We start from the raw sequence: 26286 nt of genomic DNA on the forward strand, positions 1-26286 counted from the left end.
TCATCAAGATACTCTGGGCAATATAAAATGCTGTCACATTTTCAAACATCTACAATGAAAAATGAATACTACAAAACTCTTGAGACTGCAGAAACAATTCTGATAACAGGTTCTCAGAAAATGGGAAGAAGGTCTTGTAATTCACATTTGCAACATGCACACAAAGCAGCAGTATAACATACATTAGTAAGGTACAAACCTATTGCTTCATGTATTCTTAGTAAAATGACAGTGAACAAGCTGAAAACCCTACATTTTTCATTCCCTCACTTTAACAGTATGTAGAAAGGGGTTCCTATGAGTACAACAAAAACGCATTATGTCGAATGCGTTTTCGTAGATACATGTAGAGTAAACAGGCAAAACAGCGAAGCAGCTGTTCAGTGAATTTTTTCCCTGGGAAAGAAGTCGCTTGACCGTTTCGTTGTTTTGCCGTGTTCTGAAGTGTAGTGTGGTCCCTTGTCCAGTACAGCTCCCGAGCATGATTGTGCAACAGTTACTGACCTTAGAGTTAGAGTGCAGGTTAAGGTAAGTGCATATGTATGAAAGTGTTTACGGTTTTATATTTTGTGTTAAATGTATGGTTGAGTTACGTGTGTATGTGTTTTCAGTTGTTTACTTTTGTTTTGGGGGGGGTAGAATTAGGGTTAAGGTAAGTGTGTATGTGTTTGGAGCTGTTTATGTAAATGTGCAAGAGTTACTGACCTTAGGGTTAGGGTGCGGGTTAAGGTAAGTGCATATGGTTTAAAATGTTTACTGGTTTTTTTTTTCGTTAAATGTATGTTTGGGTTATGTGCATATGTGTATTTAGTTGTTTACTGGTTTTTGGGGGGGGGTATAATTAGGATTGGGTATGTGTGCATGTGTTTGGAAGTGTGTAATGTGTTTTTTTTTGCGGGGGTTGAAACAGCGATTTCTTTCCCTAGGAAAAGAAATCGCTGTTCTTTGGATTCAACATTTTCAGCTTTCGCTGAAAATGTGTCGATGTAACATCGCCACATGTTTTAAGTGTTCCATGTTGCAATATAGACCCGTAGAAAGAACACTGCACAATACATTATTATTATTATTATTATTATTATAGACATTCGTATACTGGGAAAGTCTGATTGGGTTAAAAGTTGCCATTTTCAGCAGTGGCCTGGGGAGAAAAGCACTAAATTACACAAAATAAAATAATACAATCAATCAATAATGCATTCAAAATACAGTCAAATACCAAAGTATATAAAATACAGTAAAGATGCAGACTCTTACCTCCTGTTCCAAGAACCTTCAAAAGCTCAAAGTTTTCAAGGCCCACCTTTTCTGCATACCCTGTCAAATTTGCTGCAAATAAAGCACAAAACAAAAAGAAAAGTTTGGAAAAACTGAAATAATTAAAACTACCATTTTTTTCTCAGACTTGTAATATTAATACAAACACATTACATTAAACAGGACACAAATGCAACTGTGAGGAAATAATGTGTCTAGCTGCGAATGGGATGTTAGACTGCAAAGGCAACAAGAATGCTTGAACTGCTGTAAACCTAAAGAAACAACGTACTTTCTAGCCCAGAAATGAAAAGAGGAAAATTGCATTCCTATGAAATGAGACACTAAGCAGGGACAAGAGTTTCGCAGGGATTTTTTTTCCCCATCAGATAAGGTTTGTTCTCATATAACTACATACATTTCAGTACTTGAATGTCATGAAACTATAAAATTCCTTATTAAAGGGGAATTCTAACCAAATATCAAGTTTTTCTTTCCAAGAAATGCTCTCTTTTCCCTGTAATCTAATGCCAATTATACAATGAACCCCCATTAATATTCCAAAACGTGCATGATGATTTGCCAGCGTGCCCGTTGTAAATCCCACAATATGCCAACGGAAAAAGGTCCAGTCGCCCGGAATTTTTTCCGTTGGTATAAAGTGCTAAAAACATTTTTTTTTTAACAAAAGGAAAAAGAAAAAAAAGATAAAACAGACCAACGGAGACTTTATTTTCTCCGTTGCTTCCATTTCAAAGCATTGATGTACTGGGTATGCGTGGGATGCAAGTCCCATACGCATGCTCAGTACATCAAAACAAGGAAGCAGTGTACCCCAACCAGGGAAAGAACAGTAATGTGCCGTTATACAAAGACATTATTTAAGAAAAGTAAGTAATTTTTTCCTTAAATAATGTCATTGTGTAATAGCAAAAACTGACTCCTTGGTTGTGGTATACTGAAATTTACCCATGGTTGGCTTTATTTAATCACTCGGGCGATTAAACCACACCAACCATGGGTAAATCTTAAATATACCACACCATGTTGCCGGTTATTGCTTAAATATGCTACATACAGGCAAAAGCTTCATTTAATTATTCCAGTTGCTGTATGCCTGAACTTATTCCTGTTTGTCTTATGTTTGACTCTTCAGAGGTTACATCATGAAGGCTAGGAGGGGCATAGTAATTAGGTTAGGTTCATAGGTTCATACTAGGCTATCTGCCCTAGGGCATTTACAAGCCTAGCCAGAGTGTGTTTGGCTGTTGCTACCCTTTGAATTGAGTTTACTGTGCCCTTTTTTTGGGTTGCTACCCTTTGAATTGAGTTTACTGTGCCCTTTTTGGGGGTTAGTTTACTGTGCCTCTGTCTAGTAGTGACACAGAAGTAATCCCCAGGGTAAACCTACGATCTCCCATCCACTCGTCAAGATTCCTCCTGAAGAGAGTCAGTGAGGGACTCTGCCTAACATGGACTGGGATTCTATTCCAGAGCGAAGGGATCTGGGTTATGAATCTGTCCCTCCAGCATGTCCTATTTATTTCTGTGCTGAGGTTCAAGTCCCCCGAGCGCGTAGCTCTAAAGGATTTGGATTTTCTGAGGTGGAGCATGTCCATTAAGTCCTGGTTTGACATAGCTTTATACGTCAGGCATAGATCACCTCTAAGTAGGCAGTATGCTACTGAGTAGAGCTGGAGTTTCTTTAACAGAGCAGCATATGACATCTGTTTATGTCCCTTGATCCTCTTTGTGAGGTACTTTTGGGGTCTTTCTAGTTGCTGCAAGTGTTGGGTAAGGTACATCCCAAATGGGGCACTGTATTCTATTATGGGCCTGATGAGGGATGAATAAAGGGGCACTATGATCTCCCTTGATCTAGATGTGAATCCTTTCATGATAAGGTTGGCTATATAGAAGGTCTTTCTAACCACTTTGGCAATGTGGCTGCCAAAGGAGAGATTACTATCAACTTGGGTCCCCAAGTCCCTAATTACTTCTTCCGTGCTTAATGGATTACCACCTATGTGGTAATTTGTGGGCACTTTGTTTTTGCCAAAGGGTATGACTATACACTTTTTGGCGTTTAGCTGTAGGCCATGGCTCTGGCACCAGTTATCCGTCTCTGTGAGACCCTTTTGGAGGATGCTTGTGTCAGCTGGAGAGTCAATTATGGCGTCCAGTTTGCAGTCGTCTGCGAACTTAGTCAGCCACAGTCCTCCCGTGTTAGCCTGTACCTCAGAAAAATATATACTGAACAAGACAGGTCCCAGGACTTAGCCTTGTGAGATGCCACTTGTAACTGGTTTCGAGTCTAGGTCTTTAAGTTAGGTCACTTATTCCAACTAAAGCACCATTAAGAAAACAATGTTTGTTAAACATTGGCATTTAAATGAGCCTCATCAGTCAAACTGCCAGCATCACACCTCAGATAAATACTGTGGCCTGGCTACAGTTAGAGGAGTCTGAACAGCAAGGCTTTAAAGATCAGTTTCAGATTCAAATAAACAAGAAAATTTCACTTGCACTTTAGTTGTTTTTTTTTTCCTCATTACAAATTAGTAATCTTTCCTTTTAGTCAAACTCCAATAGTGCCACACAGAAAGAAAATATGTTCATCTTACTCTCCTGATTTTGCATCAATATTTGATTTTGCATTTTTTTCTACACTATTTTCTGTGAACGTGCACATTTTCTTCTGGTGCTTTGTTACAATATTTTTGCACTGTATACAGTGTTTGGTTGAGACAAGTCAGTGAGTTGTGGAGGGGAGATTTATCTATGTGTTTACTGACCAAGAAAGGCCAACTGGGCAGAAAAAGAAGTTATGTCTTACCATAACGTTCCATCTGTGTTGTAGATCTTTCTTCACTCATTACTGTTAGGACTTCAGTTCCGTCCCCTGAATCAACATGGCTGTTACCAACCTCGCACCAGCCAAAAACTCTCAGCTAAGACCTAACCACAATGCCCCTCTCATAGTCTCTTCAGATAGAGTTTGCCTGCCATTATAGTATAGAAGTAATAAAAGTGATAGGAGGCTCTATCAGAGCAGATACCTTAACTAATAAGGAAATCCTAAAGTTACAAGGAGTCCAGGCAGAGGGAAGGAGGGCAGGAAGTAATGAATGAATAAAGATCTACAACACAGATGGAATGTTATGGTAAGATATAACTTCTTTATCTGATGATGTAAATCTTTATTCATTCCTTACTGTTAGGACAGAGTCCCCAGCTACTTGAGTCCTGGGTGGCCCTAAGAAAGGACATTCCTGAGCACCATAGAACCAAAAGATGCTTGTCCCCTGGAGGCCTGATCCAATTTGTAATGATTGATAAAGGTATGAGGTCTTGTGGCTGCTGTGCAGATATCATCCATAGAGGCTCTGGAATGAAAGGCCACTGAGGTAGCCATCGATCTAGTAGAGTGAGCCTTGATTTTGGAAGGTGAGGGCACTTTGTTTCGATGGTAGATGAAAGTAATGGCATTTCTGAGTCAAGAAGATAAAGTCATTTTGTTAACAGGCTTACCCAATCTGGGTCCTGCAAAGGCCACACACAATTGATCCATTTTTTGAAGGATTTAGTTTTGTCCAAGTAGAAATGAAGTTGCCTATGAACATCGAGGGTATGCAGAAGGTATTCCCCTCTATTTGAATGGTGGGGAAAGAAAACTGGTAGGTCATCAGATTGATTAATGGAAAACCAGAAATAACCTTAGGCAAAAAGGAGGGGTCAGTACGCAGGGACACTCTTTCTCTATGAAAAATCAAGTAAGGTCTCTTGAGACTCAAGGCCTGCAACTCAGATACTTTTCTCGCTGAGGTAAGGGCTACAAGGAGTAGAGTTTACGAAGACAAAAATGTTATACCACAGGAGTTAAGAGGGCTCGAAGGGAGGACTTGTTTACGACTTGAAGCACCAAAGACAAGTCCCATGGCTCTATAGGAGGCTTTACCGGAGGTTTAATATGTAATACTCTCTTCATGAAGGATTTGCACAGTCGGTGTGTGACGTAACAGATGAATTGTCAATTCCATTGTGAAAATTTGCAACAGCTGCTAAATGCGCTGTAATTGTTGATTCTGAAGCTCCTGCATGTAATAGGGTAGCCAGGTATTGAAAGATCTTCTGAATAGGGGTCTATGTTACGTTCTTTAGCCCATCTAGAGAACCTAATCCACTTACTAGAATAAATTTTCCTGGTGGAAGGTTTGTGTGAAGCCAGAAATATCTCACGAACAGGGGATGAGATATCATATAGCCTGACAATCATCTGACGTGGAGAAACCAAGCTGTGAGCTTGAGGCTGTGGAGATTGGGGTGAATCAGTCCCGGAGGATGAGACAGCAGACCGTGGGACTGATCCAGGATCCACGGGCTGTGAATCGGATGAGGCCATATGAAAGGGAACCAGACTTGACGAGACCAATAAGGGGCAATGAGGATCACTCTGCTTCTCAACCTTTGAGCTTTCTAGAGGAATTTCGGGATGAGGGGAAACAGGGGAAAGGCATACAGCATACCCAGGGACCAATCGTGCATCAGACCATCCCTCGGTGACTCCCCATGAGGGGGGGATCAGGGCAAAATAGCTTCTGCATTTGCTGTTTAGGGGAGCAAACAGGTTGCAGCAAGGCCTGCCCCAAGATCAGCATTGAGAAAGGAAGATTTGAAGGGATCCGCGAAGGTGGAAGATCTGTTCTGCTATTATAGGACTGAGGGACCACTCATGAGGCATCAAAATGTTCCTGTTCAGATGGTTTTCAATAAGACTGGAACTGCCGGGAATGTGCGTTGCTATGAGAAAGCGGTTGGAAGCCATCACCCAGTGCCAAATTCTCATGGCCTCCCGAATAAGGGGGTAAGACCTGGTTCCGCCTGGTTTGTTGATTTACTGGATGACTGACATGTCTGACTGAATTGTAATGGTCACAGAAGAAAGGGATGTGTGGATAGCTTGCAACGCTAAGAGAACTGCCCTCAATTCCAGGACATTTATGTGCAAATTGGCCTCCATGGGGGAACAGGTGCCTTGAACTGTCTTTCCCTGGAAATGCCAACCCCCCCCCCCCCCGTAACAGGGAAGCGTCCATGGTCACTGTGGTGTTGACCATTCTGCCTTCCCCAGCCCAGGGCCAAAGATTTGTTTCTGGCTTCATCCACCAAAGCATTTCTTTCTTGCAAAGGTTTGCAAGGCGTATCATGTGGTCGAGTGGGTGGGCTAAGATAGACCATTGTAATTGAATGGGATACGATAGCCTCTGGATATTATTCTCTGCACCCACGCATCTGTTGTTATGAGTTGCCAGGCCTGTAGGTGCAGGGAAAAATCGACCCCTGTCTACTTCCAGAGGAAAGCAATCGGGCTGCTGATCAAGAGTGCTGGAAGGGTCGATGAAGGAATCTCTAGCTCCCTGGTTGCGCGGACCCCCTCTGCCCCAAAAGGGGAGTCTTCCAGATGGGTTGCCCCCTCTGCCCCAGGGGGATTGCTCATCACGAGTGTCATGAAAAGATGTTTGGGACTTCTTGAACCACAATTTTCCTCCCCTTTGACTCCTGGAGTAGGATCTCTGGGGGATAGAAAAACATATGCCCACAGCAGACAAGGTCTTTCCATCCTTCTCACTACGTGATAGTGTGCCTCTTACTTTGGGACCAAAAAGGGAAGATTCGGCAACAGGCGCATTGACAAAGGAAGATTTAAAGGGGTCCGTGAAAACTCACAAACGCATGCTGTCTCATGACTAAGCCTGATGTGGCTGCTCGAGCTGCCCCCTCAGTAGTGTGAGAGATCAGGTGCATCAAGGAGTTCCAGATTGATTCCAGGATAGCTAGCTGAGAGGCAACAGTATCACGCACCTCCTCAGGCAGTACCCCCACCAAAGAGGCAGACATCGCTGAGATTAGGTCTCTTTAGAGGCGAGTAAAGTGTGCCAGATAATTCAGCGACCGAATGGCAAAGGTCACTGAAGTGTAGGCCCGCTTCCCCAGTATGTCCATAGCCCAAGACACCCTGTTCGGGGGGATGAACAGTGGAACTATCTTCTGCCAGTTCCCTCTTGGTGGCCGCTGCCACAACCATGCAATCAACTACCAGTTGTTTGGACCAATTGGGTTGGTCTTCAGGAGTGGATACATTTTTATCTGGCCTCAGGGGGACAGGTTCTATGTTGTCCGGGGCCTTCCATGCACGCTGCTCAATAAGTCTAATAAGCTCCTCCACAGGTGGGGTCACCAAGGAAGTAAATGGCCGAGCACGGAAAACTTACAAGAACACTGATTCCTCCGAAGAAGGGTTGGAAGGCTTGCAGTCTCCCCTCTGTTTGAGGAACTCAAGAATTTCTCCAAATGAGACATCTTCCGGGAGAGACCGTGGGGATCCTTCTCTCTCATTGCAATGGGAGTCTTCGGTGATGGATTCCTCAGGGGAATCAAGATGCGTCCTCTTGCAAAGTTTCTTCTGGGGTGGCTCCCCAGTGGGATCGTCTGAGGAGGACTCCAGAGAGAGGGTTTCCTTCAAGGGAAGGTCTTGCGGCTCCCTTGCTCGGGATCCCAGAGTAGGGGGTTGGGACAGCTGCATGCTAGAGGGGGCTTCTGGTGTCAATGCCAATGGTGCCAACTGCAAGCCTGTTGAAGCAAGGGCCCCTCTCCATCACCTGGAAAGCAGGCCCGCTAGAGGAGGGATGGGAGCCCTGAACAGAGAAGGACAATCATGGAACCGGGGTCACACCCCGTCTTGAGGAGCCGGTAGCTGCTGGGAGAGCCGTGGCAATAGACGGCGCCACAAAAAAAATAGGTGGCAAACTAGGTGCCACTATGCCAACAGCCCAATCACTGCTCCGTGAGTGCGCCAGTTCCAAAAGAGCCATTGCACCAAGAGTAATCGGTGCCGACAGGGAAGCATCCTCTATCGGAGCCAAGACAGAAAGCACTGGGATGGCCATCGGTACCGAAGTCTCCAAGACTTGGGAGGAGGCCAGAGAAGGTTATACAGGTGAATATGCCATGAGAGCATCCGTTCCAAGAGGGAGGGAAAACCTAGCCGGGGTGGGTAATCCTCTAGCTGCCAAAAGCTGGTCCACAATCCTCACTACATCTTGTTCCAAAAGACTTCTGGTGGATCTGAAGGAAGCTGCTGAAGCAGATTCTGGTCTCTCAAGAAATGGACTAAATTGTTGTCTGAAAAAGGGGTCACATGAGGGAGAATACCTGGTTCTGGGAAGGTGCTCTACCTTCTGAATCGATGGTGTTAGTGTCAGTGAAGCCGTATAAGACCTTCTGAACCGATGGTGTTAGTATCAGTTGGGGCTGTATAAGACATCGGTACCATGGCCGGGGATGGTGCCGATGCAGGTACAGTAGAAGGAGCCTGTGTCAAAAACAAGGTTGCCACCAAGGGGGAAGGTGCTGAAGCTGGTACAGTGGTTGGAGTCTGAGTCAGAATTAAGGGCAGCACCGAAGGAGAAGACAGGGATCCTGGTGCCAAAGCTGTCTGCACCGAAGGCACGGGAGAAGCCCGGTGTCGACTCGGTTCTGAGGAGGATAGGGATGTTGGAACCGAAGAACTCCATTTCTCCTTATGCTTTTTAACATCTTTATGCTTAGGAGGTGGTGAGACCTCCATCCCAGAAACAGCCTCCGTGAAGGGTGATTTCAACATACCCTTAAGAATAAGTTTGTTCTTACATTCAGCCAGAGTACTGTTGGTGAAGCTAGAACAAATGTCACAAGAAACATTAATGTGGTCAACGCCGAAACAATAAACACACCGACAGTAACCATCAGAGTTGGACATTTTACGTCAACACTTATCACACTGCTTGAACCCAAGCTTGGCCTTATCTGACATTATAACACGCTAATACTACCACACAATAAACTAAACAACCAAACAAAAAGATAAAGGGATAGTTAAGAAATTGTTTTTTGTTTTTTTATACAGAAGGCTAGGAAAAAGTACCAATAATGGTACTATGAAATACCAGAAAGGTAAGAGAAGGGCCTACTAGGTAGGGAAGACGGAGTTATACCAACGATGGTAAGAAAGAACTACCAAGGTAGTGGGTAGGGTTTAGTCAGAAAATAAGAAAGGTAGAGACGAGAGATAACCTTAGACTAGAACGAACTGGCTAATAAACACTAAGAGCTAGAAAAACCACAAAAAGCTAGACTTAGCTGGAGAGAGAAGGCTTGGCACGTCTGATGAGGAACACGGCAAACGAGATCTATGAGAGGGGCACTGTGGGTAGGTCTTATGCCGAGAGCTTTTGGCTGGTGCGAGCTTGGTAATGGCCGTGTCAGTTCCGAGGACAGAACCAAAGTCCTAACAGTAAGGAATGAATCAAGATTTACAACATCAGATCAGATTTTCAGCATAGACATACAAGGGAGGAATGAGGCCTAAAAGGCAGCAGGATTTAAGTGAGCTATGTAATGACCGAGTGAGAAAGAATGGGTAAATTATAAGTGATGTATAATGTTTGCAACTGGGGCTGCGTCAGTATAATTTGTGATGTAAAATGCTTGCAACTAGGATTGTGTTGTGCTGGTGTGGTTTATTTTCATTTATATACATGTATTATTGCCCATCTAGTAAGTGATAGTTTAATGAAAATATTTTTTGTTTAAAAAAAGCAATAATTGAATAATTTATGTAATATTGCTTAAGTTATATAACACTACATGTGAAGTATAATGTTTATGTTAATATAGTTTGATTACTTTTATACGAATGTAAATTTGCTTACGTCACAAGTGATAATTCAATAAAGGAATTAGGGAAAACAAGAGAGAGGTAAATATAATAAAGTATTTGTGTCAATAAGTACAGATCTATACACTTCTGGTAGCTCTAAATTCTTGCAGGAAGTAAATGGATTTATACTGTAAAAGGGAAAATGTTATTGTGAAGAAGTTTAGTGCTCTTACATTTCAGTACAGAAAGGTATATAAATAGTTTAAAGAGATGTAATAATGAGCACAGACAAAAAGGAAAATAAATTCTGTAAGGAAGGGAAATAGTATTGTAGAGAAGGATAGTGGAAATAGCTTTTGAGTTAAGACAGCATGGTATAGGATTAGTTCTGTCTAGGCCACCTGTTCCAAATGGTAATTGGAAGGTTTAGAACTTGGGTATATAGAGTATGCATGAAAGGGGCAGAGCAATGGATGGGACAGTTAGAAAAAGAAAGATAAGTAGTGTTTATGAGGATTGAGAAGGCGGATGTACTAATTCAAGTACAGAAAGGAATGTTGTTAGGGGTGTACTGATTCAAGCACAGGAGGGAAGAAGAGTTAGTGATAGGTAATACGTTTGTGCTTTCACTAAAGGTCTCAACTTGGTAATGATAATGAGCATAACTATGACTGAGGTACTGTTTGAGCTGGATTTTATACTTTGAGAATTTGACAGTCATTTTTACTTGAGTAATTGTAGTATTCCAGAGTTTTGAGATGCAACAGGAGTATGGTGAATCCCCTGGTGAATTATTTGCTTTACTGAGGCTTAGTAGAAACTTATCACTAGAACAGGTGGTTTCTTTGTAGGGGTGTAGGGCAATAGAATACTTTTTTGATGCAGGGCATTCTTCTGGATAATATCAGTTTGCATGCCATAACAAGCTGAGTACATTAGGTAGCTGCTGAACTCTAGCCAAATTAGCTGTTCTAAAGCTTGGCTGTGCTGGGTTCAGTGTGCAGTGTTGGTAGCAAATCTAGCTACTTTGTTGTAACAGGAGGCTTAGTCTGGATTTTAGTTTACAGCTTAGCTTGGTAAGGATAGGTGAGGTGTATGAGAGGATTGGAAGCCAACAGGATGAGGGTTGAGTTTTTCTTGCTGGTTCTGTAAATTACTGTTTGGCCCTATAAAGTGAGTCAAGTTTCTGGGGGGTCTTTTTTAATTGTTTGAAGAACATGTAAATTTTGTTTGAAGAATATATAGATTAAATTTAAAGACGGTTATCTATTAGAATACCCAGTAATTTGGTACTTGATACCTCAATTTTAGTGTTATTCGCAGATGTAACCAAGAAAGACCATTTGAGATAATGTTTTGGGATGAAGTGCATCAGTTTTGTTTTACTGGGATTGAAGAGTAGATTTGAATTTTTCAGCCAGGTTTCGATTGAAGAGTAAGAAGTTTGAGTGATTTCTTGGAGTCTGGATATTGTGGGGATTATACACATTAAAGGTGAATCATCTATGCATTTCACTATACTTGTTTGATCTAATGCAGTATAAAGCTTGTTTACAAAAATACTGAAGAGACAGGGTTGCTGAGAAGCATCTATGGTAATTGGGAGAGGAAGGAGAGGTCTTATTGCCATTTGACTGCTTGTTGTCTTCCAGATAGGTAACTAAGGAACCATGTAAGAGAGGACTAAGAGAGACCTACAGGAGACAGTTCAGTGAAGAGCTGTTTAAATGATAGTATCAAAGGCTTTGGATAAATTTAGGAACATGGTTGACACTTACTACCAATGTTATGCCTGTCTATAGTGCTGAAGTGAAGGAGGGCAGTGGTCGTATTATTGTGGGGTCTGTAACCATGTTTGTCAGACAGAAATTATTTGAAAGTAGGTGATGTAGAAGCTGGACACTAACATTTTTTAATGCAATTTTCATAGGGGAGAGAGAGAGAGAGAGAGAGAGAGGACTGCACTCTGTAGATGTGCCACCTTTGTGTATAGGTATAAAGGATTTTTTTTCCATTTGGAATTAACATTTTTTTATATAAATCTACTTATCAATATAGAGACCAGAAATGTAATTGCATCTGCAGCCACTTTTAGTCTGAGGGGAGCTGGTGAGAAGGTACAGTAGTTTTTTTCAGTTTTTGTAAGTTTCTTTTTAATGGCGGAGGTAGGCACCGGGTTGAAGTCAATTAGCTGAGGATATTTTGCACAGATTGCAGGTACTGAAATGGGTAGTGAAGGTATTAAAGTTTGTGAGGGACATTTTTGCTGTATAAAATAGTTGTTAAACTGTGTGGGAACTGAGTCAGCAGTATTGTTTGATGTAGAGGTAGGGGTGGAAGTTTGGTCTGGATATAAAAGTTTGTTTATGGATGTCCAGAAGAGTTTTGGGTTGCTCTGACACTTATTTTGGAGGATGGTATGATAGGTTTGCTCATCACATTGTATTAGCTCTTTTGTACTATTCCTTAGGTGCCTGAAAAGTTGAAACGTATTTTATGTTATTTTTCTGCCATTCTTTCTAGACTTTGACACACTGCAGCATTAATTTCTTACCATCCTGCGTTAGCCATGGTGCAGGATTGGATTTGATCCTTTTAGTAAATACTGGGGGAAAGCTGATTGAGAATCTCGAGAAATATTTGAAGTGTGTGATAGAGTCCAAGGGCATAGATTTAACTTCCAGTTATATTCTATTAAAGAAATGATAAAATTATCTAAGTTTGTTAAGTTATGAACTTGGTTGTAAATTATATATTTATCTTGGATACTGTAACTTCTGACTATGTAAGCAGATGGTCACTTACGCTGTTCGGAAAGCTACTAGCTGTCCTAATTTTGGTGGGATAAAGAATCCAGTCCAAGGTTGATTGCCAATCAGTGCTTTTGTGGACGTTAGTAACTGATATAATTAACTAAATAAGCTCCACAGGTTTATGGAATTGATGGGGTGTTGCTATTGAGAAGCTGCCAGTCTATTTAGGTCTCCTAGTATTTGTATTTCATGTTGGCTATGGTGGGATAGCCAGTACGGAATATTTTTCCACAGTTGTAATGCTTTTACCTGCTGGGATACAAACAGCTGATACAGTGTTTTCCTATTACTTATTGATTTTGAGGTCTGATACAAGTAGCTCTCCATTATTAAATTGTGGTATCTCCTGTGCATTTATGTGGTTATGACTGTTTACGAAATTCTTGCTGATGATGGCAATTCTACCTACCCAATTATTTGTCCTGCCAAGCCTAATTATACTGAAACCAGATGAGGTAATTTCATTGTCTCTTATCTGTTTTGTTTTTTTTTGAGCAGCTATGACTATGTCTCAGGAATATTTTTGAGAAACTATGACTATGTCTCAAGAAGATGTAGCAATGTAAGAATGTAGGGCTTGGATTTTGCTGCACAAGCTTTTAAGACTGACATTTAAAAAAAGGATGGAACTGGGTTACGGGAGAGGAAGAGAGAATGGTACATTTAATACTGTGCTTCTAGAATATATTTTTTGCTGTTGTGTGGGGCTGGGGGGCTTGGGTGAAATGTCTCCACTGAATTTTTGGGTGGAAATTTTAAACAGGAAAGTATGCCACCAAATCCATGTGTTTTACGTTGATTGGATTCTGTATCCTAACATACTTGGATTTAAGATACCCAATCAAAAAAAAGTGTAAGGAAGTTTGTTGATTTAGTGTGGCTTTGGCATAATAGTCAAGGTCTTAATCTCAAACATAAGGTACAGAGTTCGATTCTGACCTCTGGTCAGTGGTTAGGCTCAAAATGGCCCTTCAGGGCAGTTAGCCTAGTATTCACTAATGGACCTAATCATTAAACTACAAGAGCCATGCTGGGATTTGTATTCAAACAGCATACAACGAAGTACTAATTAATGTCTATATGAAGTTTCAGAAATTCAAAAAACAAAATGTGCATTTCAACAGCCTGGGACAGCTCACTGGACATGTGTCCTTTTTCAGGAGCACCCCAGGAGTACTACCTGGTGAAGTACAAAAAATGTTCACAACCTAGCATAAAGAACACACAAAAAAAAAAAAAAAAAAAAAAAAACACAAGGGAATAGAGGGAGGGAGCAGCTACTGCACCAGAGAGGCAACAACTACTGCACCAGTGATCTTTTGAACATCTACGATTATGTTAAGTTCAACTTACACAACTGTACAATGTTCATCATATCAATCACTGCTGCAGTAGCCTTAGCTATATAAGTTGATTACCACAGTTAACTACCATTTGGGAGGTGGAAGGAGAAGAGTCCAGCAGCCGCAAGAAAAAGTTCCTAGCAAAGCTTGAAGTGGACCTAGAGAAGGAATCAAGCTTGTACTGCTCTATAAAAGTATGTAGAGATGGCCAACTAGCAGCTTCTAGAATACTTATAGAATCCATCCCTTTCCAAAAAGCCACAAATGATGCAAAGGTCCTGGTACAGTGGGCCTTGACACTGTCTGGAATAGTTTTGCTATGGTGAGTATAACAACAGGCAATAGCCTTAGACAATTTGGAAATGGTCTGTTTTGACACAGGTTGTCCCTTCTTACCTTCACAAAAAATGAACAATTGATATGAAGATCTGAAAGATTTAAAGTCAAGATAATACTAAGGTGTCTGCAGACATCCAAGGTATAGAATACACTTTCGTCCACATAGGTTCAGGAAAGGAAACAGGGATATGACATAAGGTACAGAGTTTGATTCTGACCTCTGGTCAGTGGTTAGGCTCAAAATGGCCCTTCAGTTTGACAAAAAGTAAACGTGGATATCACTTTAGGCATAAAAGAAGGCTTAGTCCTCAAATAAAACCCTATCCCTATGGAAAATGAGGTAAGGTTGACTAACCGTAAGGTCTTGCAACTCCAATACCCTTCCCGCAGAAGTCCAAGCAATCAGTAAAACTGTTTTCCATGTTAAGAACCTCAAGTCGGGTATATTAGCTGGTTCAAATGGAGCAAGTATTATCTTCTCTAACACAAAATTAAGATCCCAAGGAGGGGCCACAGGTTTTCTTGGAGGCCTGTTATGCAAGATTGCTTTTGAGAACATTTTCATATGACACTGCATTAAGAGGAGGAGGAGGAGGATCCATGGGAAAATGTGCTTAAACGGCCGATAAATGAACCTCGATAGTGGTATAAGAAAGGCCATAGGACAGTAACTCGTATAAATACTGAAGAACCAGGGAATACTTAGCCCTGAATGGGTGTTGGATATGTTGTTGGCACCAACTAGAAATCCTTTTCCATTTGCTAGTATATAATTTTAGGGACCAGGCACTTTAGAATTTCTACAGCAACAGAAGAATTCACAAAGGACAACAAAGTAAACTAATAGTGTAAGCCCCAGGCAAAGAATCTTAAATATTTTCTACAACTCTTGTGGAAGGGAATGAGTAAGAAAGCATATTTTAAGTTCACAATAACACAGCACGAGTACAGGACAACAAGAAGAGTTTGAAGGGTTTAAAGGGTGAGCAATTTGAAGCAAAGGACCCTCAAAAAGGTGCAGAGTCTGGATAGACCTAGAAATGACCACAAGTCTTCTTATTTTCAGGTAGCTAGAAATAGTCTTGAACCCAATCCATTCTTCCAGAGGCTCTTCTATAATTTCTAGTAAAAGGAGACGTATGATTTTTCTGATCTTTGGGAACATAACTAATGCCTAATATGGTTGGCTAGAATTCCACTAGTCTGTAGCCTCTTCTTATACTGCTTAACACCTAGTAATCTGAAGTGACCGCATGCTACAAAGGGAGGCAATGACAGACTAACAGCAAATCTGGGAGAAAGGGATAATTGGCTGAGATGGAGAGAAAGGAAGAAAAGGGAAAGGCGTGGAAAGGATTAGATGAGGCCTGAATTTAATTATTACTGGAGCCCTGGAACACAGTCTGACTGGTCTTAAAATCCTCTTGCCAAAACTGACCTTTGCCTGATTTTGTTGTTTAAATTTGGATTGCTTTCTGATGAAAGGGCCATTTTTTGAAGTATAACTTCTGTCATATCTGGGTACCAGAAAAAGGAAGATTTTTTTACCTCTTGTATCACTGTACTCCACTCTTGCAAATTTTTGAAGACTTCAGCTGTGAGACTCAAAACAGCAACTTTTAATCCAGACTAACATTCAGTATTTTGGTAAAGGCTGAAGCCTTAACCATGCAGGCCTACGGATGGCATAGCCAGCAGCATCACATTCACATTTACTGGAAAATGTAACAGCTTGAGAGGTGGAATGTTGAAGATTTGAGCTCAACTCTGTTAGGAATTTCAGAAAACATCTGACCCATATTGCTTGAATCCTCTAGAGAGCAGAGGAATGAAGGTCAGCAGGGCTAAGACAGAATATATGTGTGTAAATGAGAGGGAGGGTAGACGAATGGTAAGGATGCAGGGAGTAGAGTTGGTAAAGGTGGATGAGTTTAAGTACTTGGGATCAACAGTTCAGAGTAATGGTGAATGTGGAAGAGAGGTGAAGAAGAGAGTACAGGCGGGGTGGAATGGGTGGAGAAGAGTGTCAGGAGTGATTTGCGACAGACGGGTACCAGTAAGAGTGAAAGGGAAGGTCTACAAGACAGTAGTGAGACCAGCTATGTTATATGGGTTGGAGACAGTGGCATTGACAAAAAGGCAGGAGTCAGAGCTGGATGTGGCAGAGTTAAAGATGTTAAGATTTGCACTCAGTGCGACTAGAATGGATAGGATTAGGAATCAGTATATTAGAGTCAGCTCATGTTGGACAGTTTGGAGACAAAGCAAGAGAGATGAGATTGTATTGGTTTGGACATGTGCTGAGGAGGGATGATGGTTATATTGGGAAAAAGATGTTAAGGATGGAGCTGCCAGGTAAGAGGAAAAGAGGAAGGCCTAAGATAAAGTTTATGGACGTGGTGAGAGGACATGCAGGCGACTGGTGTGACAGAGCAAGATGCAGAGGATAGGAAGAAATGGAAAGAGATTATCCACTGTGGCGACCCCTAACGGGAAAAGCCAGATTGATGATGATGAAGATGAAGATGAAGATGAAGATGAAGATGAAGATGAAGATGATGATGAAGATGAAGATGAAGATGATGATGATGATGATGATGATGATGATGATGATGATGATGATGATGAACTAAAAGGAATTAAATCATATGAGCTTGCCAATTTATATTCCTAAAATATAGGGTTGCAGATGTATAGACTTTTTTGCCAAACCCATCAAGGGCTCTGATCTCTTTATTAAGGAGAGAAATAGGAGCTGGAACGAATTAAGCTCCCTTCCCAAATCCAGATAGAACAGCAGGGTCAGTAACAGGGTTCTTATAAAAATATCTGTGTGAATCTTGAACTCTCTAATAAAACTGTCTGGCCTTTTTGGAGCTGCATCTTGAGAATCTACTAAACAGGCATGATATACGGCTCCAAACATTGACAAATAGCCACAGGTTTACCAACATCCATATGGGGAAGGTTGAAATCGATCCAGTGTGTCAAATATTTTTCTCACTTCCAACCTGAAACATTGTTTCACTTTATAGCTTCAAATGAAATTTCCTCATTAGGACATTCGGGGGAAGAGCATCTTCCATATCTGACTCATTCAGAAAGAGAAGGGATCTGAGAGAGATCATCTCAGCCTATGTCAGTGTGACCCACTTCATCTGTGGAATCCCTTTTTCTTCTAGCAGGAATTGGAGTACTATTTGTCCTGGCTATAAGGCTTGAATAGCCTTTAACAGCCCTTGAACTACACCAAACAAATCACCTTGAGAAGTTTTGAGAATACATTTCTCAGAAGAAATTTTCCTAGGAATAGACAGAGGTGACAGATGTTGCTTTCTATTGTCTTTTAAATGGGACATCCTTCTGAGGTTTAAGTGCTAAGGGTAGACCTCAATTCCACACACTGCAGTCTCTTCTTTTATGAGAACCTGGTGAACACTCCCTTCACATTGTATTATGATAACTTATGTTCAAGGGAACTAGACATTGGAAGGTTGAGAAAAAGAAGAGACAGCAGCATTGTCATAAGCAGTGGATGTGCCCTTATCCCAGAACATAATAGCCTCCATAGGGGCAATGCTAAAGGGCCTGCAGGATGCCAATGGATGGTCCAGGGGCTGTGTAAACACCTCACTTGGTTATCCCCATCTCAAAACTAGAGAAAGAAGTAGAACACCATTCACAGTCATCCACATCTTTAGATGCCTTTTCTACTTGCTTCTTTTTTGCTGGGGGAAGGAGAGGTGAAGGGGTAAGGCAGAGAAGGAGAAAGAGTTGCACATGCCAAAAACAACTGGTTGTTTTTCAAATAATGGCCACGGGTCCAAAGGTGACGTCTTGCCGGTTTCAGGAGTAAAAACCCAAACATTTCAGGACTTCCAAAGAAAAAAAAAATTTAAATTAGTGTGGTAGTTACAAGTAAGGGATTTATCTACCACAGTTGCATTTTTTTCTATAATAAATGAAAAAACTTCTAATGGGGTACTTCTGTCTAAGCTTCAAAGTCTGTAACTCACGGTACTGAAAAAAAATCAGTTTTCTGACACTGACAAATGTTTGTACATACAAATGTTATGAAACTGACATGGACACATGCTGATCTGACTCCAGCACACTGGCACACATTTAAGGCAGATGTATGTCTTGGCAGAGAAAGGATCCAAAACTAAAGCTTTACAGAGTTGGCTGGATAGAAAGGACCTTTGCAGGGAAACTCCTAGATGTTTTCAATGGATCACTGTTGCAGTGTTATTAAGATTTGCTCCATAAAAATTTGTTCTAGGAACAAAGTAGCTAGAATTGGGGTGTTTCCATGCTGCATAAGATCTCTGTACTCTTCCTTTGGGGCACTTGAAAGTGCAGTTGTGTCTACACTTACAATAACTGTCAATATTTGAGTAGATCAGTGTTACAGTACTGTTTCTTTGGTCTCCTGCCCTGTAGAAACCAGCCCGAGTAACAGTCTTTTCACCATCCCCCAGCAATTGGAGGTCCATGCAGCCAGACGTCCAGATGTCAGGGTATAAAATGGGCATCAGAAAGCACCTTCTTTTTTGTCAAGACGACAAAGTCCAAATGCTCTTGTGTAATAGCACAAATAGCACAACCTTCCCAACTGCCCAAGGAAAAACTGTAAGAAACCTGATTTAAAAATGGATGAGGAAGAAGGAAGGGGGTGATGATGATGGGGATGAGTCCATCCCAACCCAAAGAAAGGATACAAGAAGTTACACAGGGGACAGAGGGTGAGGAAAGGATACTGTAACACCATACCTCTCAACCTGGAAACGTCAAAAATCTGGGCAAGGCCCATGAAAAATAGGTACAAATCTGTATGCTGATTAACATAAAATTTGCATACATGATTACATAACCCCGCCCACTCAGATGGAATTGTGGAATACCAACTTTCAAACACAAACTGAAGAACAACCAAAATATGGCACCAGAGTTCCCCTGCAGCCATTACCTGGTTATTCCGCCCCATTTACCATAAACACTAATGTGTGTATATGCATACTTCTTTACTTCTACAATGATTATTTGAATTTTATTTTTACATTTTATAGTACAATGCACAAGCACTAATAGAGGTCTGCTAAACAAAGCAATATTGTCTCACAATGAAAACAGAAAGTTAGCATTAAAACTTCTCTGCCCTTGAAACTCACATTCATTGAAACAGCACTGAAACCCAAACAACATCCAAAGAAAATGCATCTGGCCAGTATTGGATAAATATTACCTTTGGGCTGTTTTCAAATCATAGGCCCCTTGCACACAAAACAAGATACATGTATGTGTTCTTTGATACACCTTCCTGACTTTATTAAATTATATTCCTTGTATAATACAACACACTTGCTAGACTTGGAGCGCATTTTAAATTTATTGTTTGAACATTTTTCCAGTAGACAATGAAACAAAATGCATGAACCAGTAAATGACAAAACTGCCCAATTCAGAACATTTCCATCATAAATGTCTACTTACACACACAGATATATATATATATATATATATATATATATATATATATATATATATATATATATATATATATATAAATAGAATGACATGGGCATCTTACATAGCTCCTCTCACTTATTTTCAATTTCATTCTTTTGGGGGGGGGGGCGCCAAAAGGACAGGGATACATTTTAAACATTGCTTGTATAATTTTGGAAAGTTGCTAGAATAAAATGCGTTACCGCCATGCATTTTACTGCCAAGTCTTGAACACAGGGCCCTGTGCACTACAGTCAGAGCAACATAGCATTATGCCAAATCAGCAGTTTCCTAAAAGATTCTCAACGTCTTAGCACAAAAAAAATGGACAAAGCCAATAATGGGGAATACAGCCCCAAAAGAGGGACACATTTCAAATACAGATCTTATAAACTTAAGAAGATTGCTAAAATAAAAGGTTTTGTGTTATTTATTTTCTGAAGAACATGAAGTCTGAAATTCAAATGCATGTCATTATTTAGTGAATTCAATCCTTCAGTGATTTGCCACGAAAATCCTGAAAACCACAGATTTTATGAGGAAAATAACAAAAATATTAAGAATAGAACAAATATATGAGGCAAAAACTCAAGTGGTGGTGGGTAGATTTGAGCCTCAGCAAGTCTAGCCACCAGGTATATTCACCTGGGGTATTTTACACACACACACACACACACACACACACACACACACACACACACACACACACACAGGTAATGGACAGTGCTGTGTACATGCAAACAAGACATGCAGTGCTACAATCCAGGCACTGAAGATTACACTATGCTCATAATACAGCCTAAACTAATGCCCACACTGTGCCAATAAAATTGACAGAAACATGATACCTTGCACGTATAGTGCTCTGCCTTAAACTACAGATCTTGTTTCTCTAGCTCTACACAGAACCAACATTTAATTTCCTGGTGACACAAAGCACCCAACCTATCCTAGTCTCCAAAAGTCAGGCTTAATATTGTGTACTACTTGGCATCTTGTATTCATAACAATCACAGATTTTAATTTAGAAATGACAGTTTAGTTCAGTGGCCAGATGGTTTAAAACTGGTTTCAGTAATCCATTAGTTCCTATTTATTTTGTATCACTGATGGTGATATGACTCTCTCCCTTGTTACAACTCCAGACAGATGCCAAAGGTCCACTGTAAGGGTCTGCACACACATACACACCTGCGCTGAAACAAGCAGTCCGTTCAGCAGTTTCAAGTTTAAAGTACCTGTGCTGACCAAAATAAATCAATTCTGAGTTTAATTAAAAATACACACACACACCTGCGCTGAAGCAAGCAGTCCATTCAGCAGTTTAAATAAAATACCCCACTGCGCTGACCTCCAAGTTTAAATAAAAATACCTTCAGCAGTTTAAGTAAAAAAAAAAACCTGTGCTGACCAAAATAAATCAATTCCATTCAGGCAACAGTTTAAATAAAATACCTTCAGCAGTCTAAATAAAATACCTTTCATTCCCATTCAGGCAACCGTTCAGCTGAAGCAACCAAAATAAATCAATTCTGTTAAGGCAACCGTTCAGCAGCTTAAATAAAATATCTCTGCTGAAGCAAGAAGCAAGCTGACCGTTCAGCAGTTTAAAATAAAATACCTCAACAACAATTCCATTCAGGAGAAGAGAAGCAAACAGTTTAAAATAAAAAAAGAGAAGCAAGCAGCTTAAAATACCTGCGCTGAAGCAAGCAATCCATTCAGCAGTTTCAATTCCATTCAGGAGAGTTCAGGATAAGATCACACACTGAAGCATTCCATTCAGTTTAAAATCAAATACCTCAGCACACATTAAATACCTCACCTCAACAATTCTGTTCGCTCACAGCACACAAGCAGAAGCTGTCCGTTCATTTTAAAATAAAATACCTCAACAAGAATGCTAAAAACAGAACATTACCACACACTGTAGTTCTGCAAATACCTCAACATATGCAGCTCCTGAATGCGCTGAAGCAAGCAGTCTACTCTGTTCAGTTCTACCACGCTTGCAGATCCAGTTCAAGCAGCAGTCCTTCCCGCTCAAGCTCTGCAGTATCGAGAAGATAAATAATTCCTTCCCGCTCGCTGATCAAACAGCCAGCCAACTGGAAATGTGTGCACGTGAGCCCTTGAGCTCAATTACGACAGGCTGGTAGGCAGACGGAGCTGATGTCATCGCACACGTGATGATGTCAGCTCAAAAAGCAAAAAAATTAAAAAAGGGAAAAATAAATCGGAAATTAAGGGGTGCCCCTGAGGGTAACATGGCACCGCATTACTTGGACCCCAAAACTCAGTAAAAACAGAGCAATCTGGTACAGTTGAGAGGTATGTACAACACTGATTTACTTGAACATCCACAATTATAACAAGTGTAGACACAAGTGTACTATGTTCATCATAGTCGATGTTGCACTACTGAGGGGGACTTCCAAGATGGCAGCACACTAACAGCTTAACTCTAGTTCTCCTAGTGTGAAAACAGAAACTCAGAGAAAGCCAGTAGACTTTTGTGTTTATGGGTAAATTTCAGTAACTGGCTAGTAAGTGTACTGCCTGGATGCCAGGAAAAAAAAATCCGCTACAAAAAGTCAGGAAGAAACACTGACTGGGAAAAGTTCTGCAGCTGTTCAGCAAAAAGCAAGGCAACCTCCAGAAACCTACAGGAAGATACAAGACAAATGCACACAGACCTGGTTAAAATAAGTGAAACACTGATGGAGTATATCTACACAAATAAAAAAAAACATGAAAAAGTGGAAGAAGCTTTAAACAGATGTCCAGATGAGGTGATAAAGCTGCAAAAATCAGAGAATGAAATGAAGAAAAGGCTGGCTGAATATGAGACTGTTCAGGAAGAGATGTTCTAAAAAATAATACAGTTAGAGGACATAGGGAAAACCCGAGACTTTCAGCTACACCAGAGAAGTTGGAAGAAACAGACTACATTAATTTTATGAAAGCGCAAATAAGCAACTGGACTGGTATTCCACAGTAGTTGTTAGTTGAAAGGGCACATTGTGTATGCTCCAAACCTGGCTACAAGAAAGCAACCTCGACCTTTAATAGCAAAGATGCAATTCTACCAGCAGAAGGAGTTGATTCTAACAAAACAGTGGTAGAAGAACAAAATACTAAAAGTAGGAGACAGCAGAGTGTTTGAGGAGAATGATTACTCATTGTACCCAGGCAGATGAGGAGCAAATTCATTCCACTATTCAGGGAATGTCGAGACACAGATGTGAGATTCAAACTGCTGTACCCAGTTGTCTTCAAGTTATTCTTCCCTGGAGGGACCAAATCACTCATTGATAAAAGTACATACTAAGGAGGAAATACAAAAGTCTGTCCAACAAAATGTGAGCTACGAAACAGAAGACAAGTCTGCTTCTTGTTCTTCTGGAAATAAAGACCACAGAGAGAGACTGTACTTGTGAAACCTTTTCCAATGTTTCAATGGAAAATGTTGGAGAGAATGAAGGGAGCATGAGAGTTGACTAGAAAAAGTGAAAGTATGTTGGAAATGAAGAACAGACAGGATTTGGGAGGCGTAGCTGAACAGTAATAAAACCAGTAGCGGTGTGGGATTACAATGCAATAATTATATTAATGAAATATGACAGAATGATAAAATCTGGAAATATTGGACTTTTTCAGAATTTGTTGGAATTGTGGGGGGACAAGTATATGCCCTACTTCATGTCATTAATATTAGGAAAACTGCTTTGGAAGGGGAAGAGAGGGGAGAAAGTTAACTATAAGTAAATAATTTTATTGTAAGCACTACTTTTTGTGATGTATAGTTTTCTTTGCATGCTATAATTTTTTCTTGGTTATTTTAAGTGTAATGGGGACTGTAAATAGGTGTCTGCTGTTTTTTTTTCCTTTCTCACTTTTCTCTTTCTTCTTGTTCAGTTTTAAGAAATGTGGGGACTGCAGTATAAAAAAAGGCTTGTTAAAAAGAGCATGACAAAAGAAAAATGAATGTGCTTTTTCTCACTCTTGCGTGGGCGAATGACTGGATTAAGGACCTTAGATTGATTTAGTAACAAGAAAGTAAGTAAATGAAAATATATTGAATATTATGAGGCTTATTTCTAGCAAATTAATGTATGCTTAGTAGAAATTCTATATCTGGCCCTCATGTCTCCATGAAAACAATATGATAAAGGAAATTAACAATCTGGTTCTCATATCTCCATAGAGACAATCTGATAAAGAGAAATTGGTTCCACTCTGGTATGGAGTGGTTGGCTGGGAGAAAAAAGAAAAGAGTAACTGGCTAGGAGATGATGTTCTGTGAAAGCATTCAGACGAAACCAGTTAGCAGTTAGGAGTAGCACAGGCTGCACCTTTATTTTAGGTTAACTAAAGTCCAAGTGTGTGGCTGTCAGTTCTGGGGCATTTGTTCCTACTAGGAGAGTAAAACTTCAATATTTGAAGATGTCCATAGTTCCATGTGTTAATATTAAATTGATATGTTTTGGGGGTATTGGGGTTTGTTTGTCTGAGGGCTTCAATAAAATAAAAAAATTGCAAAATGTGATATAGGTTCATATGGATATGACAAGAAACAACTATATAATGAAGTTCAACCTGCCAAATGGTGTAGTAACACAAAAGCTGGAACTATACATTTAACAAAACGGTGTTGTATATAAAAGGTGAGAATAATAGCTTTTTAATATAATGATGCATTATTTAATGCCTTTAAATGTCAATGGTCTCACAGATAAATACAAAAAAGAAAGAATAGTGAACTATATTAAAAATGTAGAGTGCAAATAGCTATGTTATAGGTGACACATTTGGAAAGAACTGAACATGTGGATTTGATAAAGAAATGTTTTCAGGATGGTTATTCAGCGGAACACCTGGAACAAAGGAAAAGAAGAGTACTTACATTAATGCCAAGAGGAGCTCCAATAGTGATAGAAGAGGATAAATAAGATAATGGCAGATTTGTAATGCTAAGAGGTTACTGGAAAGGGATGAGGATTATACTGGCATGCATTCCTACTCCACCTAAAACTGCTATAATGCATCTTTAGAAAATTCTCGGAGAAATAATAAGTTTTCAGCCAGGAATATTACCTAAAGGTGAGGACCAGAATTTGATTTGTACTAGTGATGATGTGTCTGGGGTCCCAGAAGGGGAAGTATAACACTGGAGAGATTTTTTAAGAAATTTATAAAAATATTTGGCATGGAAGATTTGAATTCAGTAATAGTAGTTTGAAGATATAAAAACTGGGCTAGGTTAGAATTTACATTTCACAGGAACATTTGCATTTAACTGAATGTCTTGATATACACCCAGTAACTATTTCAGTTCATGCACCAATAACAACTAAAATAACATAGGGCAATAAAATAAAAATGAGACACTGCAGCTTTCCCATCTATCTGTTGAAAAGAGAGGAATTTAAGGAATGGGTAGTAGGGACTGTTCAGGAGCTATTCAAGAGGATAGAAAATTACTTCTGAAAACGTACTAGGGAGTGGGATAAAATTAACGTAGAGTTTAGAAATATGGTGGAAATAAAAGAAAGGAAGGAAGCTATGGTTAAGCAGTAACAAGAATTATTTAGAGAGACTGACAAATGTTAAAGTATTGTGGAATAGGGAAAATCTCATAGAACAACTGCAGACTGCCAAGCAGAAAATTAAGGGATTATCTTACCTCAATAATATACACAAGTTTAGAGAGATTGCTTGTTAAGCAACTGGTTTTGATAACACTGAAGCACAACAACTTTTAGCCCAATGGCTCAGGCAACAGAAAGTAGAAAGGGTTGTCCCCAAGCTTAGGGAGCCTATAACACAGAAGCTAACAAGAGATCCTGTACAGGTATTAGAAATATTTTGGAAATTATTTGAAAGTCTGTATTAAGTAGAGAAATATGGAAAATCAAGAAAGGATACAAATGGAAATGTTTATGGAAGAATTAAATATGCCAAGGTTAGAGGTAGATGAGGCTCAATTACTAACAGGATAGGAGGAAATGAGATAAAAACTGTGATGTATATCCAATCTACAGGAAAGACCCCAGGAAAAGATAGCTTCCAAACTTTCACAGGAATACTATGAGGGGAAAAACCTAACCAAGATCTGGAAGGTCTTGTTTAACAGTATTTTAAGAGGAGTACCAACATCCTGGAAGAAAGCAGTTGTACCTGTAATACCTAAAAGGGGTAAAAATTCATCAGATTCAGCATCACACACCCATTTTAACACTAAATCATGATTAAAAAGTGTTTATGTCTGCATGGCTAAAATAATGGCAAAAGTAATTCCAAAATTGACACATATGGACCAATGTGG

This window comes from Protopterus annectens, chromosome 6.part0 (genome assembly GCF_019279795.1).
Source record: "Protopterus annectens isolate FY-2018-M chromosome 6.part0, PAN1.0, whole genome shotgun sequence".
In the NCBI taxonomy this organism is placed as follows: domain Eukaryota; kingdom Metazoa; phylum Chordata; order Ceratodontiformes; family Protopteridae; genus Protopterus; species Protopterus annectens.